Raw genomic sequence first — 23,927 nt, 5'->3', positions numbered from 1 at the left:
AGGCACTTCCCCCAATTTTGGGGGGTAGCCGACATCAACAAGAAACAAAACAAAAAAAGGGGACCTCTACTCTCTACGTTCCTCCAGCCTAACCAGGGACTCAGCCGAGTTCAGCTGGTACTGCGAGACAAGATAAAACGTGTTTATCCCAAAATAAGTGGCACATCCTCCTTTGCAGCGTCAAAATGATCCTTTCGAATGGGGACATTTGGATATTGGGTGAAGGGGTGCAAAGAATGATACTGCTGTACAGACGAGTTCAAATTCTTTTACAATGGAAGTTGATTAGTCAGACATAACGAGTTGAATGGACGATTTGGGGAGAACCTAGAACTACGGGTTCACCACCCAAAAAGTGGGTGTGACCATGTCCCTCCATGGTGTGGAACTGGTTAAACTTAAATAAGATATTCAAAGGAAGATGGGTAAATGCAAAAAAAATACTGAGAGGCAATTTAAATTACCACAAGATCTAAAAACTTAACCAAAACCGAGGCTACTCCAACCGGTTTTCTAATAACTTATATACATTTGCCTCTATAGGTAATGAATAAGAAGCAAACATGCCCAGAATATAGTGATTACAGAATAACACTTGCAATTGAAAGTGACTGGCCACTTAAGTTAATAGCCAGTAATGACTTTTTTTTTTTAATGTTTTTAGGGACAAAGTATTCACGCAAACCAAGCATATTATTATTATCATTATTATTATTATTATTATCATTATTATTATCATTATCATATTCAAGATACCTTATCAAAGAATTCCATAATACAAGTCTAATATTACTGATTTTATTTTGTCTAACGAAATATAGGCAATTAAACCTTTTTTTATTTTTTTTTTACTTTTTTGGTAGCAATAATGAAAATTACCATATTCTCAAATGGAACAAACCAAAAACATTGCAATCTCACTTATTTACTTTCAACGGAACAAAGCACAAACAGAGTAACTTCTGTTTTGAAATAGTTACTTGCTGTAAATTTAGAAAAATGGTTTACTTACTAATAAACTCCGCAATTATATATAGCGAAGACTGTTATATTATTAATAATTATCATTCAGTAATTAGGGTATTAATTGTATCACATGAGAACGCTACCAATAGTTCCATGATTCTAATGCTATCGCCAGATGTCGGCGTGTGTTGTATTCCCACCAAGTACAATAAAGTTAATTATTAACATGTGAGTTTATATCATGAATACCACCTCTAATATTAAGCATCAAGACATGGTGATCAGCGGGGGATGGAAAACGACACATAGTACTCACAAAGCATGTATTATGCAGTATAGGGCTTTCAAATTTTGTGTATTAAGCCTAAAATACTGTGTTCCCGACCGGCAATCATGGCTTCGTCAACGGAAGGTCTTGTAGCCCCAGTAAGATTCATTGCTAGCCTACGGGCCGACAACGAATGTGAATGGAAGTCTTTCAAGCGACGGTTCGAGATTTATTTACTTGCTTCTGAGAAGGACACTAAACCTGAAGAGACCAAGGTGGCCCTACTTTTAAATATTGAAGGTGAAGAACTTCTACAGATTTACAACTCTTTCGAATTTCCAATCCCAGCAACCGGTAACCCTAAGCCAGCCAGTGTTTTGAGGGATGGTTTGGCGAAATTTGACGTCCGCTTTTCGGCGCACAAGAATGAACTTGTAGTCAGGTATAAGTTTCGGAAATGTATGCAGGAAACACGAAACGGTAATGGTTTACAACACCATGCTCTCCATTTACTCCAAAACAATGCAATCCTGCAGCTCTCATCTTCTTGCACAGTAATTAGGTGGTTATTTAAATTCTGGGGAAGCAATGATTAGCAAGATATGTTGAGGAATGGGGAAGGGGTTATAAAAAGAAAATAGCTCGGTTTCCTCACTAAACGACTTGGAACTGACATGTCAACATAGTCAACCATACAGGATTTGTGATGCCAGCGTACATAAAAAGAAGTTCGTGATACCAGCGTACATTTGATATACTGTAAATTCGAAGTATACTTAATGAAAAATGGATTAATAACTCAAAAGTATCCATAAAATAGGACACTTCTGAATAATCACTCAATTTTTTATTAAGTATATTTTGAAAGTACAGTATATCAAATGTACGCTGGCATCACAAACTTCTGTTTATGTACGTTGTCATCATGAATTCTGTTCGGTTGACTATGTTGACTTGTCAGTTCCAAGTCGTTTAGTGAGGAAACCGAGCTATTATCTTTTTACAACCCCTACCTTCTTCCTCAACATATCTTCCTAATTACTGCTTTCCAAGAATTTAAATAACCACCTAATTACTGCGCAAGAAGATGAGAACTGCAGGATTGGATTATTTTAGAGTAAATGGAGAGCGTGGTGTTGTAAACAATTACCCACGAAACATTGGAAATCTATGTTACTATATTGAAAATTATTGTGAAGGACTGCAATTATGGTAACCAACAAGATAAGCAACTGAGGGATCCAGTTGTGTTTGGATGCACTGAGGACAAGCTACGTCGGAAACTAATTGAAGTTGAAGTCCTTACTCCTGAGAAGACATTGGATTTGTGTGTGGCCTTTCAAGCGAGGAAAAGGCACATGGACGTCATCAAGTCTACTCCTCGCCAGATCAATCACAGTGTTGCCAAAGTGAGAAAAAAAAGACTAGAATGGAGAAGACTACTGGTAGCAGACACGATGCAGACCATGATGGTAGGCCTAGGCATGAAAATAATGAAGGTAGGCCTAAGTCCAGTAGACCTAGTATTCCTACAAATAAGTTGCACCCTTGCAAATTTTGTAGGGAAAAACATGTATGGCGTAAGGAAAAGTGTCCAGCTCATGGTAAGAAATGTTCAAAATGTGGTAAATATAATCATTATGCTGTTAAATGCAAAAGTAAAAAAAAAAAATATGTAGCAAGTAATGACATTGACTTTGATGTGAGTAATTCAGATGAATCTGAATGTGAATATTTACTTGAAGTGTTTAGTAAAAAGGATAAGTTAATTTTAAAGATAATGGTAAAGTAAACAAATTTCAAATAGATTGTGGAGCTAACGTAAATGTAATTCCACAATATTTAATTCCTAATGTCAATTTAAAGCCTAGTGACACTACCCTAGAAGTGTGGACTAAGACACAGTTAGGCTTGAGGGAAAGTGCAGGTTAGTAATTAGAAATGGCAAGAATAGGAAGAAATATAACCTTTAATTTTTGGTTGTTGATTGTAAATACACTCCATCATTAAGTAAAAGAACATCAGAACAAATAGGACTTATTACAGTTAATTATGAAAATATTTCTGCAACTAAAGATGTACTTGATAAATATGACACTATTTAATATAGATGTGGGTACATTCCAAAACGTTGTTAGACTGACCATTGACCCAAATGCAGAACCAGTAGTGATTCCTAAATGTAGAGGTCCAATTAACCTTAAATACAGAGTATGTAAAAAAATAAATGTAATAATACTAATAAAAAAATAATGAAAAATAACAGCTAAAGTTGATCAACTTACTGACTGAGTGAGTCGGATGGTTGTAGCTGAAAAGAAAAATAAGAATTTAAGAATTTGTATTGATCCACAAGCTTTAAACAAGTATTTGAAAAGGGAACATTATCTTTTCCCTATAATTGAAGACATTTTACCCCAACTGTCAAAGGCAAAGGTTTTTTTCATCTTTTGATTTGGTCAATGGCTATTGGCATTGTGTTCTTGATGAAAAATCTAGTTTTTTAACCACTTTTCAAACCCCCTTTGGCCGCTACGGTTTAAATATTAGTGGTGAGATTTTCCAAAAACATTTACTCTTGAATCTTGAGAATCTTGATGGTGGTGTATGTATTGCTGACAATGGGTGGCTAATGTTATAAAGCTTAATAAGTCTAAGGCCGTATTAAGAAAATCTGAAATCGCTTTCTTGGGGGTCATAGAATCACAAGTAAAGGTCTCATGCCGGACCCTAAAATGGTGGAAGCTATCCTGAATATGAAACCACCTAATGATGTAACTGGTGTTAAAGATTTTACAGGTATGGTTAATTACTTAAGCAAATTCTTTCCTAGTTTATCTGAGGTGTTAGAACCAATAAGAAAATTAAGTCATCAAAATACCGAATGGAATTGGACGGAAAAACAAGAAAAAACTTTCAGTCAATAAGGCTAATCACTAATGTTCCAATACTGCAGTACTATAACCCCAACTTAGACCTTGTCGTACAGTGTGACGTCTCAAAAAAAAAAAAAAAAAAAAAAAGAAAAAAAAAAAAAAAAAAAAAAAAAAAAAACACCCACAAATTGAAAAGGAATCTGTTGCTATTGTTTTTAGTCTCAGAAAATTTCATGAGTATGTCTTTGGTCATGAAGTAATTGTTGAGAGTGATCACAAACCTATTGCTAGTATTGTTTTGAAACACTTGTGTAATGCTCACAAGCGACTGCAAGGAAGGAAAAGTAAGGAAATGTATGTGGCTGAGGCATCTCGAGATCTTATTTGTCATTAGATAATTATAAAGGAAGTGAATTTGAGCAAGTTAACAGGCTTGATTATTTGCCTGTAAGAAAAGAGCGTCTTGATGAAATTAAATATGAAACACACCAAGATGAGACTCCGAAAATTTTAAAATCATTAACCCTAAAAGGTTGCCCAAAAGGAAATGATAAGATACCCAATGAAGTCAAAACTTTTAGTCATACCAAGGATGAGTACTCAGTCCAAGACGAGTTAATTTTCAAGAGCAAGAGAATAGTCATTCCATTAAACCTCAGACGTAAGATAATGCTGGTCGTTCATTCAGCACATATAGGGATTGAGGACTGTCTACGGAGAGCCAAAGAATGTATCTATTGGTCAGGAAAGAACTCTCCTATAAAGCAATTCATCTTGTCATGTGAAATTTGTAATAAATTCCCTTGTGCTCAACAAAAGGAAAGTTTAATTAACCATGAAATTTCTGATCGACCATGGCAAAAGGTTCGAATTGATCTAATAAGCATTTAAAAGCATAATTATTTTGTAATTGGTGAATACTTCAGCGATTTTTGGGAAATTGACTACTTAGAAAACATATCAGCCAGTACAGTAATTAGATAACTTAAATCTCATTTTGCTAGGTATGGATTACCTTGTGTATTTATTAGTGATAATGGACCCCAATTGGTAAATGAGAATTTCAAACAGTTTGCAACTGATTGTGATTTTGAGCATAGGACAAGTAGCCGTACATATGCCCAATCTAATGATAAGGTTGAATCTGCAGTGAAAACGTCTAAATGTTTAATTAGAAAAGCTATTGGAAGTAATAAAGATCCTTATCTAGCCTTTTTGGATCATAGGAATGCTCCTACTAGTGATAAAGACGCCAACCCATCACAGTATTAGGTAGGTATTAGAACACGCACTAAATTAATAGTGTTATCTAAGTTTCTTGAAAATCAAAATGTGAATTTGCTGTAGAGTTGGCTAAAGAAAAGCAGAAAATAAAAACTGCTAAGAGTTAATTCTCTTATGATAAAAATGCTGAAGATTTAAGTATTTTGCATGAAGGAGATAATGTACGTCTTAAACCTTATGTTTTGGGCAAAAAGGACTGAGAAAAGGGAAAAGTTGTGGAACGATTAGATGAAAGGTCTTATCTAATTGACAGTGAAGGCAAGCTATTTAGAAGGAATAGAGTTCAGTTGTAAGAAACCCTAAGTGATGTGCATATACCCAAGGTAAATGAACCAGTAACTATTGACCTTATTGATAATGAAACTGAAACTTGTCTAAGTGGAAAATAAAGTTGAAAGTGACACACAAATAAAGGTCAACCAGAAATAAATTACCCTCAAAGTATTCTAATTATGAAATGTATTGATGTTGCAGGTATTTTCTTTAATGTCATATAAATATGATTATGAAGCGTATCATTTTTGTGTATATGTTCTTGAATGGCATGTCTAATTTTATACCAAGAGTGAATATCTTATATTTTGAACAGGTAGAACCACATATCCATTATAGTGCACAATATTTTGAATGTCAATAACTTTTAGAGCTGATTACAGTCCTAACCAATGGCCTATCAATGTAAATTCAGTGTAATATTCTAATTAATAATCTATCCAAGTGAATTTTATCTTAAAGTAAATAAAGATGTTATTTTATTAATAATGATCATTCAGTAATTAGGATATTAATGGTATTGCATGAGAACGCTACCAAACAGTCCCAGGATTTCTAATGCCACCGACAGATGTCGGCGTGTGTTGTTATTGCATACCCACTTAGTACAATAAAGTTAAGTTCTAACGTGTGAGTTTATATCATGAATATCACCTCTAATATCAAGCATCAAGACAAAGATAACATAATTTGGGAGTCAAATGATAGATTATACTACAATAAAGTTAAGTTCTGTCATGTGAGTTTATATCATGAATATCACCTCTAATATTAAGCATCAAGACAAAGATGACATAATTTGGAAGTCAAATGATAGATTATACTACAATAAAGTTAAGTTCTAACATGTGAGTTTATATCATGAATAGCACCTCTAATATTAAGCATCAAGACAAAGATGACATAATTTGGGAGTCAAATGATAGATTATACTACAATAAAGTTAAGTTCTAACATGTGAGTTGATATCATGAATAGCACCTCTAATATTAAGCATCAAGACAAAGATGACATAATTTGGAAGTCAAATGATAGATTATACTACAATAAAGTTAAGTTCTAACATGTGAGTTGATATCATGAATAGCACCTCTAATATTAAGCATCGAGACAAAGATAACATAATTTGGGAGTCAAATGATAGATTATACTTATCTTTACATTAACCATATTCGTTGGCTTCTCTTGACAAACCTTGAGGCGGGACTAGGGGGAAATGTTTAGGTTACAGTGCACTTGTACAGTTAACCTTATATGTAACGTCCCTCCCTCCCCTGCTGCATTACTTACAACCCTTCCCCCTTTCGTCCATTCCCGTTGGTGTTCTCTTCCCTTATCTGTCCAACTTCTTTAACTGTATTTTGCTCCAGGTATCATAAATCCCCTTAAAACACATTATTCAGGCAAGTCTCAAGGGATTCTACTGTCTTGTTAAAGTACTAAATAAAAATTCAATAAGGTACTTGATATGGTCTAACAATGAGGCTGTGGCAAGGTGTCTACGAAACATGTATCTTTAGTTTCCCGGCGTAGAGTGAGCAGCCGTTGCCAGGAATGGGAGCAACGTATTGTATGTACGCAGTTGCAAATGTAGGCATGTGCGTGCTTATAGAAGTGTGTACTGTGCGTGCGAGAGTGTTAGCTTTACCCCTTAGAAAAAACAGTTTACACATCATAGCAAAATGGCCAGAGGACATAAACCAGGATCTTTATAGAGCCCAGGCTTTAAAGGTGTTGTTCTCGGAAAGAGTTAGAAGGTAAGTATAGCCTACGTCATCATCATCTCTTTCTCTCTCTCTCTCTCTCTCTCTCTCTCTCTCTCTCTCTCTCTCTCTCTCTCTCTCTCTCTCTCTCTCTCTCTCTCTATCGTATTTGAAATAGAAATTGTAATTTGATTTATGAATTAGGGCATTACATTTATCACTACCCTCAAATTATTATTCCTGATTAGCATCGTCTACCGAATCAGCAGGGCAGCATGATTAAATTAAGGCTTCTCAATCAAACACAGATGGTGAAATTCCCTTCATGAATTTGGATCATTAACAGATCGTCACAGATACCGAGTGGAAAAATAAATACTGCTGCAGATCGTTCATGTAAAGACTATGTTGCATCTGCAAAGGTTCCATTCCCAACCAATGCAAAAGGAAACTGCCAACATTTTTTTTTTTTTTTTTTTTCGAGTACGCATAGTAGTAATGGACCAGTTGCCAGGGGTCAGCGGTATTTGCATCCCGGTTTTAAAGCAGAAAAGTAATTCGAAGACGTTTCTTTTCTGCGATATTAAACTGCTCAAAGCGTCGTGTTACATTTGGAAATGATTACTTTGTAAAGTAAAAAGAATCAAACTTCGATGAAGCATTGAAAGATTAGCAAAAGGAAGCCATTAATTGCGGAAGGGAAAGCATTACCTATTAAACAAAATAATATAGATGTAATTCTACTAAAAAGGCATCAGTTGTTAAATAACGTTACAAAACGCATATGAAGCTTGAATGAACATGTATCTATACAATATATAGACACACACACACACACACACACACACACACACACATATATATATATATATATATATATATATATATATATATATATATATATATATAATTTGTATATATATATATATATATATATATATATATATATACATATATATATATATATATATATATATATATATATATATATATATATATATATATATATATATATATATATATTTGTATATATATATATATATATATATATATATATATATATATATATATATATATGTGTGTGTGTGTGTGTGTGTGTGTGTGTGTGTGTATGTGTGTGTGTGAGTGTGTAATCTCCTCCTCGGTTATATTTCGCCAGTCGTCCCTATCTTGAGCAAATTTCATTACTTTTCCATTCATCTCCTACTTCACGCTTCATAGTCCTAAGCCATGTAGGCCTGGGTCTTCCAACTCTTCTAGTGTTTTGTGGAGCCCAGCTGAACGTTTGGTGAACTAATTTTTCTTGGAAAGTGTGAGGAGCATACCTAAACCATCTTCATCTACCCTTCATCATGATCTCATCCACATATGACACTCAAGTAATCTCTCTTATAGTTTCATTTGTAATCCTATCCTGCCATTTAACTTCCAATATCCTTCTGAGGGATTTGTTCTCAGATCTACTGAATCTATTGGAGATTGTTTTTATTGTCATACCATGACTCATGGCCATAGAGTGACACCGATCTCACTAAAATGATATATAGTTTGATTTTTATATGTAATTTCAGGCGATTTGATTTCCATATTTTACTTAACCTAGCCATTGTCTGATTTGCTATTTTCTATCTTTCATTAAACTCTAACTCTAATGACCCTGTATTGGAGATCATAGTTCCTAAATACTTATATGATTCTACATCATTAATCCTTTCTCTTTCCAATGATATTTCATCTTCCATTGCATACTCCGTTTCCATCATCTGTCTTTCTTTTATTTATCTTCAGCCCAACCTCGTGTGATATTTCATACATTTTGGTAAGCAAGCATTGCAAATCCCGTGGTGTTCTGCTAACAAAGACAGCACCATCAGCGTACTCTAGGTCTGGTAAATTCCTATCACCTATCCAGTTCATTCCTGCTCCACCATCTCTGACTGTTCTACGCATTGAAAAAAGCCATGAGGAGGATAAACAACATAGGTGACATCACATTCCCTTGGAGTACTCCGCTGTTCACTGGAAATTCATTTGTTAAGACTCCAGTAACATGAACTTTGCACTCACCATACTCATGAATAGACTTGGTCAAATTTATATATCTAAGAGGAATTCTATAATAAAGCAGAACTCTCCACAAAATTGCCGGTACACACTATCAAAGGAGGATTTCTATATTCTACACATTGCTGTATAACATGTCTCAAAATGAACATTTGGTCAGTACAACTTCTACCTTTTTTTAAATTCTGCTTGTTCATCTCAGCTTTTTATCAATCTTTCTCTTCAGTCTCTTTAGAATAAGCATATTATATATTTTCATAACAACTGACGTAAATGTTATGCCTCTGTAATTATTGCAATCAGTCAGGTCTCCTTTTTTTGCAATTTTCACCAACACTCCTAACTCCCATTCATCAGGTTTTGTCTCTTCATGCCACATTCTACAAAATAATCTTGTAAGTAGTCTCGGAGTCTCTTCATTTTCGGACAGTGTCATCTCTGCTGTTATTTCATCGTATCCATGGGCTTTCCCTCTTTGATTTTTGTTTAGGATAGCTTCGACTTCAAACACATTGAATTCATTCATGGGCACATCAAGGTCTTCATCAGCTTCAGGTATATCAATCAAATTAATCCCTTCATATCTCCTATTCATAACCTCACTAAAGTGTTCCATCTAATGTTTCATTTCTTCATCTTCTGTTGCTATAACAGAATCAAATCTCTTTTTGATGGGTATATGCTTCTTCTTCTTCTTCTTTGCCTCAGTCGAGATTTCATTAATAATTCTATGAGCACTTCTTACACCATAACCAATTCCTGAATTCATAGCTTTGTCAGCCTCATCTACTTTACTGTCTAAATATTCTCTCCAGTCATTCCTGGCTTTACTTTTGACCTCACTGTCAATACTGGAATACTTAGCATACTCTGTCTTGTAATTTTCATTACTTCTTCGAAAAATCTAAACAACCAATTTCTGCATTTGTCTCCTTTTTATAGTATCCCAAGTATCGTTTGATATCCATGACTTTCTCATTTTAACTGCGTGTCCCAAGACTTCACTACCAACTGACTGATATATGTTCTTAATATCGCACCATTTTTCATTAATTGTCTGTTCTTCGTCTCTTAGAATTTCGAAGACTGCAAATCTATTCCTACATTCAATTGCAAGTGTTTCTCTATGCTCTTCCTCTAAAAGCTTAGTTGTATGAATCCTAGGTATTCTATCCATCTTTCTGTTGGGTGCTTTCAGTTTTAATTTCAGTGTGGCAATAAGGAGCTTCTTACATTTCTCAGAGTAATTCTTCTCTCTCTATTAATCGTAATGTGATCTATCTGATTTTTGTAAATGCCACATGGAGAATTACATGTATATTTGAGGATTTTCTTGTTGCTATAACAGAACCATCTCTTATTTTTTATGGGTTCAGTATTCATATATATATATATATATATATATATATATATATATATATATATATATATATATATATATATATATATATATATATATATATATATAATATTACAAAGCTCGTCTTCATGAGAGTAGAATATTTTATTCACATATTTTATATGTGTATTTAAGAGATGTATAGCCACCTCATAAGGTGAGTTCCACTCACGTAATATTAAATAATGCCACATGGAGAATTACATGTATATTTGAGGATTTTCTTGTTGCTATAACAGAACCATCTCTTATTTTTTATGGGTTCAGTATTCATATATATATATATATATATATATATATATATATATATATATATATATATATATATATATATATATAATATTACAAAGCTCGTCTTCATGAGAGTAGAATATTTTATTCACATATTTTATATGTGTATTTAAGAGATGTATAGCCACCTCATAAGGTAAGTTCCACTCACGTAATATTAAATAATGTATACAAATTACATAAGACTTTCGTAGTTCCTTTATTTGAATTTTCATTCAGTTGCGTATATGTAAATTTAAGTTATTTCATTTCTCATAGTTTTGTTACGAAATCTCATGTAATCTTTTTAAAATGTATGCTGTATGACACACACACTAGGGATTGCATCATGTTCCCACGGGATTGGAAGAGGTATGAAAATTCTACATTGAAAATTAATTTTTTTTCTTTTAATGTTACAAGAGGAAGTGGGCAGAGGTAGCTGAGAGAGTTGCCTCGCAAGCAATGTTAGTACCCCTTCTTCAAGTCACTAAGTTGGCAAACTTACGCCGCTAAAGCCATGCTCCCATACTACGGCAATGATTTACTCGAAATTTCTATAGTGAATTAAGTTAATATATATAGGACCTAGCAATGCATAGGAAGCAGAAGAGATCCAGCAGCCAGTCCCTTTGAAAGAACCAACGTTCACCAGCCTTCTCTCCAGCCACTACATAATTCCTCTCAAATGTGAATAGTGTTTTCCTCTTAAATGTGAGTGTTGATTTCTCTCCAACATATATCGTGTAGAGTGTTGTTCAAATATTGGTGATATTAGTGTGTGTGTCTAAGCTAAAAGTGTAGTGTGTTAATGTGAGTGCATATAATAGTATAAGTTTTTGTAACTGGCCTGTGAGATTAGGTTAAACAGTGAAGAGTATTTATTTTGCATAACTGTTCGGTAACCTTGTGTGAGCCTATGGACATAAAAATACCAGTTAAGTATATGTAAGTGTAATTCTCATTTATTTTTTTATAAGTGTTAAAGTGGCATTTATTCATTAATTTTCCAAATTAAATATTTTTGGTAATTAATTTCTAGTGAAACAAGTGAATGTATAATTCTTTAACGTGTCCGTATGTCTTGTGTAAGGTCTAGTTCAGATAGAAATTTCGTGAAATTTATTTTTGGTAGTAATTTTTTCGGATTGTTATTTATTTTTTTCATAGAATATATTTATTTTTGTAAAGCTTGTAGTATTTCTATCACCAATACTTTTCTCAGTACTTTGCTCGTATCCCCTGACTAAGAACTGAAATAAGAGGTTGATTTAAGAATAGTTCCGGTTAAAAGTAAATTAATCCTCCTGTTTTGTTTCAAGTGTAAAGTAAAGAGACCTTTAGATATTCAGTGTTCATATATATTATCGTCTAGGAGTTGTGTATTATTCTCAGTGCTCATAGTATTTCTATTGTGTATCAGATTATGTAATATGAAGCAGGTTAGTTGTGGAACTTGGATATTTACATAATTCGCTAGTCATAATATATATAACAATAAATATATATATATATATATATATATATACATATATATATATATATATATATATATATATATATATATATATATATATATATATATATATATATATATGTTATTCCTGGCAGTCATTGCACCACCTTTTTTTTCAAATAAAAGACCTCGCCAGCAAGGCCCAGTCGAAATGCCACCAGCTTTGGGACCCTACCTAGAGCCTCACCACATGTCCAACCATGCTATACCCCCCTACTCCCCTGAGGTCTCATTTCAGACATCTTCAAAGCACGTGGCCGCTCAACGCTGCCACAAAGGAAGTCCGGGAGAAGTTACAAGGCCTATTGATGGAGGGTGTCGGGAGACGTCACAAAGGCCGATGACCAATGGGACAGCGGTCAGACCAATTACTCCCCCCCCCCCAATTCGGGCAAAAGGGGGTTTAGTCGACCAGGGAGTGGCTGGGCACTGGGCTTCGCTGATCAAACCCCGTGAGAGCACCATCACCTCTCTTCGCTCTCAAGACTAAAGGGAGGCATGACCTGTGACACGTTCTCAACAAGGGAGAAAACAGAGTCCTTTTTATTAAGGTAAGATGTCTGTTTGAGTACCTCAACCTCATCCTCCTTATCCATACCTTCTTTATCACATCCCATTCCTATCCTTGTATCCTAACAAGAGATCCTACCCACTGAATCTTTTTATCCCATTCCTTATATCCCAATCACTTGTGCCGTTTGCTCCTAACCTTAATTAATTCACCCTGTGACAGTGTTGATTCCCACGTGATAGTGTTTAAATTCCTAAGTTGTGCACTTCTATTTTGTTTGCTTAAAAGTTTTAACCACACGACTTCATCGTGTTCGCCGCCTGTAGAAGGCGTTTGGTTAATAATTTAACTTATTTCCCTTTCCAGGGAATGAGATCGCGGTGCTGAAAATCTTCCACGTAAGCACGTTATGAGAATCCAACTCCACGTGAGCACGTGGCAATCCAACTCCACGTGAAGCACCTCGTGGCTTAAATCAAAATATAGTTATCTGTTGTGCTCCCCTTTTTATTAATTTTTATTTAAATATTACAGTATATATATATATATATATATATATATATATATATATATATTTTGTCGGTATTCCTTGTCTTATTGCCGACTGGCGACCTTACCATTATTCTCTTTTTGTTGTCGCCCTGAGTTCCTTAAGCAAGGCCGGACTCACAAGCACGGGCGCGTAACAATGTGTGTATATATATATATATATATATATATATATATATATATATATATATATATATATATATATATGTATATGTATATATATATATATTGTTATTCCTGGCGGTCATTGCGCCACCTTTTTTTTTTTTAAATAAAAGGCCCGCCAACAAGGACCAGTCGAAATGCCACGAGCATTGGGACCCTACCTAGAGCCTCACCACATGTCCAACCATCCTATACCCCCCTACTCCCCTGAGGTCTCATTCCAGACATCTTCAAAGCACGTGGTGATAACATTATTTTGGAAAAGCAAAGCTAATGAATACTTTGATACGAGTATATCAACTTGGCATGTAGACAATGTCAATGGATTTCTCAAAGTAAGGTTGATTGGTTCATTAATTGAAGTCTAGTATAATTCCATTAATTGAAGTCTAGTATAATTCTAGTGACAAAGTCGTAATGATATTTGTCAAATACCTTTTAAGTAACAAAAATAGGTACTGGTACTTATAACGTAAATAAATATATAAAACTATTGATTGAAATATAATAAATCTTATGTATGTATGAACACACACACACATATATATATGTATATATATATATATATATATATATATATATATATATATATATATATATATATATATATATATATATATATATATATATATATATATATGATTTCAAAATTTATCAAATGGCCGATGTCAATGCCCTTATATGAAACATCTTTTAGAAGTCTACCTTCTAAGGAATTCAAGCTACTCTCTCTGGTGAAATTGATATGATAAATTATATCAAACAATGCTCTCTGTCATTTTCTTCCTGGCAATTGATGTATCGAGTAACCTGTGCTGTATGGAAGAATGAGTCCTACTGCTTAACCTAAAGAAAACTATATTTCTATTGCTTTACCAACACTCGTTTGAAGTGCGAAGTGTATGGTTAGCATGGCTTCTTTCGTCTCCTGTCATAAGTCTCATTCTTGATCTTCAATGTAAGTGAGTGGGTAAGATATAAAACGTTGGTCTTGTGTTTAGGTACAGTTTAAAGTCACGAATGACATTACCAGGTATGCTGAACTTTTACTGACAAAGAATTTCGTATTGCTTGGGGTAGGTCATATGACAATTATCTATGGAGTTAAACAGGCGTTTAACAATTCGGGGGATGGGAGGTACAGGGGAAGAAACGTTATAACAATGTCACTGAGGGACGTCATCACTTTTGCGAATGTGTGGGTGGCTAAGACTGGCTTTAGCCTCATTTTCTTAAGTAAAAAAGTTAATAAAACGTAATTGGCAATGCACAGTATTTCCCAAAATTAGGCCATTGTATGAAGCGCTCCCTGCTTTGATATCATGGAAATCCATCAGTTATTTTAGGAGTTATTTAAAAAAAAAAAAAACACTATTACACGGCCTCTAGAAACGATAGTAGTTTATTTTAAGTGCATGTATGAAACCTTTGTATATTCAGTGTTTTTATATATTACTGTCTGGGAGTTATATGATTTTCTCAGAGCTTGGGTATTATTCAATTGTAACAGATTTATGTAAAAAAAAAAAAAAAAAAAAAAAAAAAAACAGGTGAGTTTGAACTCGGGAGGCTGTGTAACTTGCCAGCTGAAATATATAATATATATTTTTGGTGCCCAGACCCGGTACCATAACACATACACAAGTATTCTTATAAAAGAGAAATTGGTGAGGAGAGAGATTTGCAGGGTCATTTATTATTATTATTATTATTATTATTATTATTATTATTATTATTATTATTATTATTATTATTATTATTATTGGCCAAGCTACAACCCTAGTTGGAAAAGCAAGATACTATAAGCCCAAAGGCTCCAACAGGGAAAAATAGGCCAGTGAGCAAAGGAAATAAGGAAATAAATAAGCAATGAGGAAAAATTAACAATGGATTATTCCTAAAACAGTAACATCAAATCAGATATGTTATATATAAACTATAAAAAGACTTATGAGGGTAAAGAATAGTTGGAAGGACACGTTGATTAACGTAATATTGAGGAATTGCTAAAATTATGTAAGACATTATTTGCTGAAGCAATAGTCTAGACAGATATAAAAACGGAGTGGAGAAAGAGATAATATGGCCTCCAGTGCAATTAACACAAATGAGTTGTAAAAAAAGAAGTAAAAAAAGACCATACTGGGAGAAAATAGATGAAGTCTGTTGAACCGTGCATTGGGATTAAAGAAACAGATGAGGAAGGATTAAATGAGAGTTTTTCAAAACTCCATGATGAGATGTTATCAGATGTGAATCAATAAAGGGTTAATCTGGATAAAAGTGAAAATTTATTCTATAAATATTAGAATCATAAGAACTATTGAAAGTTCATATACTACAAGCAGTACACATGTCCATTGTATGCAGGCATGGAAGTAATTAGTTTAGTGTGAAGTGGATCTGACACAAGTGTTGTGTCTTTTCCATTTTTTAGTAGATGAGTGATCAGAAATATAGGTAAGAAAATTTGGGATAAGAAACCCAATTTTAGCTGGATTGTTAAACATATGTACCTGAGACTCCTGTTTGGGGATAGTGACGAGAAAAACTCTAGACGTTAATGAGAGTTTTAATTTCATAGCAAAAAAAAAAAAAAAAAAAAAAAAAAAAAAAAAAAAAAAAAAAAAAAAAAAAAGGGGGAGGGGGGTTACATTAGAGATGAGGAATTGAAAGGCTATGAGAATAAAGGAAACCCAGTAAGGTTGAGTATTGAATGTTGATATCTATGGAGGTAGAATGTAAGTGGTTGATTTTTATAAGTAATACAAGAGAAGAGGCAATTCACAGCATAAGTGGAGTGAGAAAGGTAGCAGAATGTGTTTAAAAGAAGAGCTAGATACTTACAATTGTTGTGGATATTGAAGGGAAATTAAAGAAAAACTTATGCCATTAAACAAGCTATTTGCTCAGTATATATCGCGTCGATAAGGTGAGATATGTGGAAATATGTAGAATTAAAAAAGGTTAATGTTGATGAAAGGCTGGATCAAAGTATATTTAGGTAGTTCGAATTTATTGGAAAAATATGATGAGTAATAGTTTAGTGATAGGAATATATGTTTCAGAAGTTCAATGATATTATTATTATTATTATTATTATTATTATTATTATTATTATTATTATTATTATTATTAGCTAAGCTATAACCATAGTAAAAAACAACAAGATGCTATAAGCCTAAGAGCTCCAACAAGGAAAAGTAACCCAGTTAGGAAATGAAATAATCAAGTACATGAATTATATGAGAAGTAATGCATAGTTAATATAAAATAGTTCGAGATCAATAACAATATTGAAATTGATCTATCATATATGAACTATGTAGAAAGCCTGTTCAACAGAAGATAGGAGGCTTAAAAACGGTAGGATAAATACTAGCTAAGAATTGGGACAGCACTGTGCTAGGCGAGGCTAAATGGCGCAGAGTGTATAGAGGGTTTTGACAATCTGCTAAAAGTAATTTCTGTAAAAATGTAAAGCAAATTATACTGCAGAAACTATTACGCTGCTTGCTTAAAACCATTCTCCATTCCTTTACAATCGACAAGAACATTATATGTTATATTGCTATAGTCACTCATAATAATAATGATATACAGTACGTATGCACATACATATACATACACACATAAATACACCCATATATATATATATATATATATATATATATATATATATATATATATTTATATATATATATATATATATATATATATATATATATACTGTATATATATATATATATATATATATATATATATATATATATATATATTTACTCTATATACATATACTGTATATATATACATATATATATATATATATATATATATATATATATATATATATATATATATACAGTATATATATATATATATATATATATATATATATATATATATATATATATATATATACAGTATATATATATATATATATATATATATATATATATATATATATATATATATATATATATACATATAAGCAAACAAATATAAGTATTTACATATAACATATAATTATTCATAAATATGCATATATATATATACATATATATATATGTATATATATATATATATATATATATATATATATATAAGCAAAAAAATATAAGTATTTATATATAAACATATAATTATTCATAGGCATATATATATATATATATATATATATATATATATATATATATACATATATATAAATACATATTTATATACATATATATATATGTATATATATACATATATATATCTATATATATATATATATATATATATATATATATATATACATATTTATATACATATATGTATATATACATGTATATATATATATATATATATATATATATATATATATATATATATATATATATATATATATATATATATATATATATATAAAGGGCATTATAAAGAAAAACTAATTTTAAGAAAGTAAATATTCCTCAAATAAGACAAAAATTCGAGTTTAGTTAAGAAATACAAAAGAGGTACTGCCATCTACATTATGAAATGTAAGCAAGTAAATATGAAATGAACAGCAATATAAATTTTCTTTTTTATAGGAATCAGCACAAGAGATATGTGGAAGAGTTCCTAAGCAAGATCAAGGAAAACTATCAGATAAGACCAAAAACCTAATACAGGAAAGATTTGAAATGAGGGTAAAATCCAAGAGATGAAATAGAATTAGCAGAAATATCCAAAGTATTAAATGAAATAAAAACCAAAGACTTTCATAAACTAAATAAGACCAAGACTGAAGAAACACCAAAGGAAGAAAGAAACATCAAATTGATTGAAAGATTTGGTGCAGGACGCCAACAGATGTTTGTTTTAAAGGATGAAAATGAAAATATAAAAAACCAAATTTATATATATATAACCATACAATTATATATATATATATATATATATATATATATATATATATATATATATATATATATATATGCATATATACATATACAGTATATGTATATGTACTGTAAATGCATATGCACAACTTCACTTCGTGCCATGCCAGGTTAACGCCAAGATATGTTTACCATTTCAAAGTACAACTGTATCATTCTACACATCCCTGGTAAATGGAATCCCATTGCTAACACCCTTTCCAGAAACACAATGGCCGACGTACACCTGGACATGGATTACACAGCCTTGGCAGAAGCCCAACAAAAGAACCCTGATTATCAAACCTTCAGGATGTCCTTCACGTCTCTGCATTAGGAAAACATTGTCCCTGATGGCCCCAAAGACACCCTTCCCTGTGACGTCAGTACTGATATGCCATGTCCGTGGATATTTGCCTCTATGTGTTGACATGTGTTTCAGTTAGTAAATCCCGATCTATTTTACAGCTCTACAATTCAAAGTTCATATGATTTGGCATTACTAAAGATGCTAAGGATTTGATCCGCACTTTTTATTTCAAAAGTGCATCAATACACATTAATGGGGGTGGGCACTTTTCCTCAGGCTCAGCATCGTTTTGCCCACATTCATGTTTATGTGGTGGGTCCTTTACCTCCATCATAAGGAAACCATTACCTTATCACAGTAATCTATCGCTCCATTTGCTGGTCTGAAGCCATACCCTTTCAAGATGCAACATCTGCTTCATGTACTGCTGCCTTACTTTCTGGATGAATAGCAAAATTCAGCATCCCAGAGCATATTACTTCCTACTGTACCCCTCAACTGTGGACATCATTAGGGCATCTTCTCAACATTACCCTAAAGCAGACTACAGCTTATAACCCCATATCCAATGGAATGGTGGAACATTTCCATCATACCCTCAAAGCAGCTTTGATGTCCCACAGCAATGACTCCAGTCGTTTTCCACAACTTCCTTCGGTCCTCCTTGGACTGAAGACTACATCCAAGGACACCTTGGATGTTTCTTCCGACCACCTCCTCATATAATCTCTGTCACGTTGTGGGCAAATTTACATATTGTCGTGATTTACAAGCCCCAGCAAAAGCAACACACACCTAAAGAGCTACACAGAACAAGCTTGATATGTCTTCGTGCGCACCAGCCACCCTCCATTATGGACCCATTCCTTGTCATGTTTAGTACTCTGAAATCTTTCTATCTCAGCATTTGTAGTAAAGAGGATTGGTTCACCCTTGACCCCCTAAAACCTATTTATCTCCTGCTAGATGACCCACCATCAGTCCGACTCTCTAGGTTAGGTCGCCATCTTTCAAATGTGTGACCCCCTAAAACCTATTTATCTCCTGCAAGATGACCCACCAACAGTACGACTCTCTAGGTTAGGTCGCCATCTTTCAAATGTGTGACCCCCTAAAACCTATTTATCTCCTGCAAGATGACCCACCAACAGTACGACTCTCTAGGTTAGGTCACCATCTTTCAAATGTGTGTCTGCTTCAGGAGGGGGTCATGCAATCTAAGTACAGCAAGCAACACACATACAAATAAAGGACATCCTAATTATTATTTCTTCAACGCTGCGACCGTCATTGAACTCCACGTCAAAATTTTATTGGATGTAACAAGTTAATTTAAACTCTGTTATTATTCCGTTGTTATATTATCTATTTTTATGCCAATATCAACCTTACTGACCAAAACCGTTGAATGTAAATATGCAATTGTCAGCCTTATGTGATCCCTTCGGGCCCTATAAATACCCGAATTAACTCTAAATAAAGTAAATTGTTTGGGAACTGTCTTTATATGAATGCCTCCTCCACTCCCGTTGCAGAATATTCTTTACCACACAAGGATATGAGGAAGCTGAAGTGTACTTGGAGTAAGGTGGACATGTCTTTAGAAGTATTGATAGATGGATATGTTGGCATTCATACATGACGAGAGTCAGGGATTATATAGTCAACTAAATATTGTCAGAAATGGGGGTTGCATAATAATGAGAAGAGATAAGAGATCACAAGTATAAAGCAAACAGAATTAGAGAATTTGAAAAAACATAGATAATGAAGGTTAATATCAGATCATATTATAAACCTGAAAATGGGGCTCAGTAAAAAAGTCAATGAATAATTGTTTTGAAGAAAATTGTAAACTAATAGAGAATTAGTCAAAGACTAGAGTACAAGTACCCCCAAAAATGGGCTTTTAGATAAGTAGGAAGATAAAGATAACAAATTTTATAATGTTAGATCAACATGAGTTGAGAAAAAAAGGAAAAATTCAAATAAAAATAAGCCTAGACGAGAAATCGTTGTTCGTCGGAACAGAATACTATGCAAGTTAGAATTTTGATTACTCTTCGTGGATAACATTCTCTTGACTCGCGTTAAGCCGACTCAGCCTGAGACTATGAAGTAGTTAGGTAAAATGTTAATTAATACTTATGAAAAATGCCTGGATGGTTTTGAAAGGGAGGGAGAATTGTGGAGTGCAAGACGAGAAGAGTGCAATAGTGTGTAGAATTTTGTTGATAAAATGCATGAATTAGATGAGGATATGCATTGGTTATATACGCATGTGCATATATGTAAAAAATCAGAGAATATATTCACGTGAGATTTTGGAAGCTGTTCCAAGGATGTGAATAAAAAAAGTCATGAATTTTCATTAGAAAGAAAAAGAAAGTTTCGAAAAAGGGTTCGAAACTTCTTTAATATTACTACCAGGAGGTTCAAAAGAAAGATAATATTTATATCATAAATCATGGAAGACTAGAAAACTAATTTCAGGAAACCTTTCACAGGAGCTTCCCCTAAAATTCTATGAAGGTAATCTTCCAAGATAAGGCATAAATTATTTTTCGTAAATGTTCCAGACGTGAAAGTGGGAAAAACCCACACTTTTCCAAGGACGTTATGTGGTCGTTTTACAATTAAAATATTCCTCTTACATATCTGAAATGTTGAAGGATACTTTATCAATATCAAAACTACTAGACATAACCGAAAACTATTTATTTTAAAGCATAAAAGTAAATCAATTATACTTGTCAAAGAAATAACATACATTATATGAGTTAAATGCTTATATTTAAAAAGAGAAAACTTAAAAGAGCATCATTTACCAAGAATTAATGTATTATTGACTTGAAGGCACTGCAATGCAATTAAATCATTTTTTTGATAAAAACTTTGAAAATACTGTAGATATATATATATATATATATATATATATATATATATATATATATATATATATATATATATATATATGCATAATATATATATATATATATATGCATATATATATATATATATATATATATATATATATATATATAAATATACATGCATATATATATAGATATATATATATATATATATATATATATATATATATATATATATATATATATACATATATATATATATGTGTGTGTGTGTGTATATACATTTACATATATGTATATATATATATATATATATATATATATATATATATATATATATATACTGTATATATATATATATATATATATATATATATATATATATATATGTATATATACACACATATATATATATAGATAACACACACATATATATATATATATATATATATATATATATATATATATATATATATATATATATATATACATATATACTGTACTGTATATATATGCAAATATACAAACACACACTCATATATATATATATATATATATATATATATATATATATATATATATATATATATATATATATATATATATATAGATGGAAGGACAGTATTGGAAACTTGATGTTTCCATTACTATTCTACAACGGATGAAATGGCTGTTTGTGTACAGTATTTTGGTATATACATTCACGATTTAGTACATTACTTATGCATTGAAGGACTGACAATAAGAGAGAGAGAGAGAGAGAGAGAGAGAGAGAGAGAGAGAGAGAGAGAGAGAGAGAGAGAGAGAGAGAGAGAGAGAGAGAGAGAAACTAGAATCATATAACATGTAACATATACGTTATCACGAATGAATGCATCAGGTCCTTTGAAATATTCATTGAAAACCAACATGTTAGTAAATATTGATTCCTGCAGCTGACAGAAAACTATATGATTGAGTGTGTGTGTGTGTTTGTGCTTGTTTAGAAACCCTTGTGAGTGTGCGTGTGTGTGTGTGAGAGTGTATGTAATGCGTGTGTTTGAAGTTGCAAAATGCAGTGTGTATACGTGCGAGTATGTGATTACTGAAGAAGTGTTGGTAAGTATAGGACTACATTAAAACTAATTATGGCAAAGCGTCTGGGGTAGATTTTTTATTTACTGCTGCCTGGAAGGACTGACTTCCACTCGTTCCTGAAAGGCAAAGATGCGACACCGAGGCCTGAAGTTATTTGATTTCGGTCTTAATTATTCCCAGGCCTCCATTTACCCCGGAGGATATGAAAGGCAGGAAGAAGACTCGTGTGAGTGAGGAAGGCCATTTTGCCTGTCTTCCTCCTTCGTTTAATTGACTCTTTAATTTTCCTTACTTTTCACTTTTATATCATTTTCGTTGTTTTATTTAAGTGTTCTTTACTAATGTTCCATTCGGTATGGCACATCAGGATTCAGTCTATGGTTACAGAATAAACCAATTAAGCTTTAATGTATTCTTATTGACAGTTCACCTCCGTAGGTCGCCTTTTGATTTTTCTGGTAGCCCTTTCCCCGCTGTTACGTGGCATCTCTCGATTTCCTTCTGGTTGTGAACACTGGGTTACTTTTCTATCCTTTTTCTAATGACCCACTGCTTTGTTCAACTATACTGTGATATAACAGAATTATTTTTGTTCTGTGTACAGTCGGCGTCAAAACTGATCCAACAAATTGTAAAATTCACCGTACGTAGTTCGTTAGAAACTCATGTGTGTTGGCAGTTAGTATATCTTATTCCATTTATTGTCATCTTCATTATCTGATAATAAGTATCAGTGATTAACTGTAGAGCCACAAAAGGCATTTTCCTAGTTAATGGTCAGTGTTAGTTGCAATAATTGTTTATTAAAAAGAAGAAAAAGAAAAATTCCTCGTAGAAACATACTGTGTGTGCCTCTCAAATCTCAATGTGTGATAGAGTGTGTTCACCATTTAGTGGCAGCAGGGACTACCGAGTGCAT

The 23,927-nt window shown here is 32.6% G+C and overlaps 1 protein-coding gene across 2 annotated transcripts in view; it reads right to left on the bottom strand.

Annotated features, from left to right (window-relative positions):
- The window catches only part of LOC137649730 (uncharacterized), a 266,258-nt gene that overhangs the window by 112,576 nt on the left and 129,755 nt on the right, over positions 1-23,927 (bottom strand). Inside the window, exon 2 of one of the 2 annotated variants that reach the window (XM_068382684.1) lies at positions 3,520-3,545. The exons of the other annotated variant lie outside the window; for it this stretch is intronic. The gene's annotated coding sequence lies outside the window, so the exon portion shown is untranslated. The remainder of the gene's footprint in view (positions 1-3,519; positions 3,546-23,927) is intronic. 2 annotated transcript variants of the gene reach the window in all.

The sequence above is a fragment of the Palaemon carinicauda genome, chromosome 11, assembly GCF_036898095.1.
Source record: "Palaemon carinicauda isolate YSFRI2023 chromosome 11, ASM3689809v2, whole genome shotgun sequence".
In the NCBI taxonomy this organism is placed as follows: domain Eukaryota; kingdom Metazoa; phylum Arthropoda; class Malacostraca; order Decapoda; family Palaemonidae; genus Palaemon; species Palaemon carinicauda.
The sequence above is the reverse complement of the archived record's forward strand: the minus strand, read 5'-3'. Positions and strand labels throughout refer to the sequence as shown.